This window comes from Nerophis lumbriciformis, linkage group LG37 (genome assembly GCF_033978685.3).
Source record: "Nerophis lumbriciformis linkage group LG37, RoL_Nlum_v2.1, whole genome shotgun sequence".
NCBI lineage: Eukaryota > Metazoa > Chordata > Actinopteri > Syngnathiformes > Syngnathidae > Nerophis > Nerophis lumbriciformis.
In genome coordinates this window covers 9,737,501-9,740,890 of record NC_084584.2, presented here as the reverse complement: position 1 = coordinate 9,740,890, position 3,390 = coordinate 9,737,501, and positions in this window count along the sequence as shown.

The window sequence follows — 3,390 nt, the reverse complement described above, 5'->3', positions numbered from 1 at the left end:
AGAGACGCGCCCTCAACACCGTGCGAGCCACCAGTGTCCTGACCTTGCTTTGTTACATCCCCGTCAGCGTCCTCACGCAACTCCCCCTGCATAAAGATGTGATCATGTGCCTCCTCACACCTGTGTGTGTCACTTTGCTGTCTGTGGCCAGCGTAGTGCACCCTGCCTGCTACCTCTACACCAAATTCAAGTGAGCCTCCGGTCTACACTTCCGACTCCTCCATCCATCCATTTTCTACCGCTTATCCCTTTCGGGGGCGCTGGAGCCTAACTCAACTACAAACCCCATTTCCATATGAGTTGGGAAATTGTGTTAGATGTAAATATAAACGGAATACAATGATTTGCAAATCCTTTTCAACCCATATTCAATTGAATATGGGTTTGCAAATAATCATTAACTTTAGAATTTGATGCCAGCAACACGTGACAAAGAAGTTGGGAAAGGTGGCAATAAATACTGATAAAGTTGAGGAATGCTCATCAAACACTTATTTGGAACATCCCACAGGTGTGCAGGCTAATTGGGAACAGGTGGGTGCCATGATTGGGTATAAAAACAGCTTCCCAAAAAATGCTCAGTCATTCACAAGAAAGGATGGGGCGAGGTACACCCCTTTGTCCACAACTGCGTGAGCAAATAGTCAAACAGTTTAAGAACAACGTTTCTCAAAGTGCAATTGCAAGAAATTTAGGGATTTCAACATCTACGCTCCATAATATCATCAAAAGGTTCAGAGAATCTGGAGAAATCACTCCACGTAAGCGGCATGGCCGGAAACCAACATTGAATGACCGTGACCTTCGATCCCTCAGACGGCACTGTATCAAAAACCGACATCAATCTCTAAAGGATATCACCACATGGGCTCAGGAACACTTCAGAAAACCACTGTCTCTAAATACAGTTGGTCGCTACATCTGTAAGTGCAAGTTAAAGCTCTACTATGCAAAGCGAAAGCCATTTATCAACAACACCCAGAAACGCCGCCGGCTTCTTTGGGCCTGAGATCATCTAAGATGGACTCATGCAAAGTGGAAAAGTGTTCTGTGGTCTGACGAGTCCACATTTCAAATTGTTTTTGGAAATATTCGACATCGTGTCATCCGGACCAAAGGGGAAGCGAACCATCCAGACTGTTATCGACACAAAGTTGAAAAGCCAGCATCTGTGATGGTATGGGGGTGCATTAGTGCCCAAAGCATGGGTAACTTACACATCTGTGAAGGCACCATTCATTCTGAAAGGTACATACAGGTTTTGGAACAACATCTAAGCGCCGTCTTTTTCATGGACGCCCCTGCTTATTTCAGCAAGACAATGCCAAGCCACATTCAGCACGTGTTACAACAGCGTGGCTTCGTAAAAAAAGAGTGCGGGTACTTTCCTGGCCCGCCTGCAGTCCAGACCTGTCTCCCATTGAAAATGTGTGGCGCATTATGAAGCGTAAAATACGACAGCGGAGACCGCGGACTGTTGAACGACTGAAGCTGTACATAAAACAAGAATGGGAAAGAATTCCACTTTCAAAGCTTCAACAATTAGTTTCCTCAGTTCCCAATCGTTTATTGAGTGTTGTTAAAAGAAAAGGTGATGGAACACAGTGGTGAACATGCCCTTTCCCAACTACTTTGGCATGTGTTGCAGCCATGAAATTCTAAGTTAATTATTATTTGCAAAAAAAAAAAAAAAAAAGTTTATGAGTTTGAACATCAAATATGTTGTCTTTGTAGTGCATTCAACTGAATATGGCTTGAAAAGGATTTGCAAATCATTGTATTCCGTTTATATTTACATCTAACACAATTTCCCAACTCATATGGAAACGGGGTTGGTACAATCGGGCGGAAGGCGGGGTACACCCTGGACAAGTCGCCACCTCATCGAAAGGCCAACACAGACAGACAGACAACATTCACACTCACATTCACACACTAGGGCCAATTTAATGATGCCAATCAACCTATCCCCAGGTGCATGTCTTTGGGAGAAAGCCGTAGTACCCGGAGGGAACCCACGCAGTCACAGGGAGAACATGCAAACTTCACACAGAAAGATCCCGAGCCCGGGATCGAACCCAGGACCTTTGTATTTCGAGGTAGACGCACTAACCCCCTCCACCACCGCCAATTTGAGCCCACACGTTAGAAAGAGTACCTTTTTATCCAGACTATAGAGCGCATCGATATTTAAGTTGCACCCACTGAATTTTATAACCAAAACTATTTGTTTTCCATTGATTAGACGCATTTCTGTCAATAGCATACTTGCCAACCTTGAGACCTCCGATTTCGGGAGGTGGGGGGCGTGGTCGGGGTGGGGGCGTAGTTGTGGGCGTGGCTAAGAGGGGAGGAGTATATTTACAGCTAGAATTCACCAAGTCAAGTATTTCATATATATATATATATACTGTATATATATACTGTATATATATATATATATATATAGTAAAATAAATATACATATATATATGATAAAATATATATGTATATATATATGTCTAGAATTCACTGAAAGTGAAGTATTTTCTTATATATATATATATATATATATATATATATATATATATAATTATATATTTATATATACATATATACATACATATATATATATATATATATATATATATAATTATATATTTATATATACATATATACATACATATATATATATATATACATATACATATACATATATATATACATATACATATATATATATATATATATATATATCAAGAGGGACAGAGACAGCGCACAGTGCATGTGGATCACATGTTACCATGGCGAGAAAACATGGAGAGACTGGAATGTAATAGAGTGATCTATGTTTGTCCGTTGCCATCTCCTGGTGAATGTTGGCTATAGCGTACTGGGGTTACTTTTTGGTTGGCCAACGATTTACGTGGTGTTGCACACCTGACGTCAAGTGTGTGAGTCTGTTCTGAAGTCGACAGTAAAGAGACGTACTTCATCCCCTCGTCTGTTTATTGCCTCCAACTCAATATATTACAACTACAACAACATTGCTCCATGCAGACCCTCCAGGTCCGCCTGAATTTCGGGAGAAAATGTGTCCCGGGAGGTTTTCGGGAGAGGCGCTGAATTTGGGGAGTCTCCCGGAAAATCCGGGAGGGTTGGCAAGTATGGTCAATAGTGTCATTTAAGTCCTCAACTGACTCGGGATCTGGAATCTTTTCTTTCTCACTGGCACTCATGGAGGGCGGACGCTTCCCTTTCCTCTCCCGCTTGCTTCTTTGTCTCTTTTTGCACTGCTCTCCAAATCTAAACATTGGAACTATTTAACTGGCCTCAACAAAATTCACAAGATCTTGGGTTTGGGGGAACCTGCTTGTCGTGACGGAGCGGTTGTTGCTGGACACAGGAAGG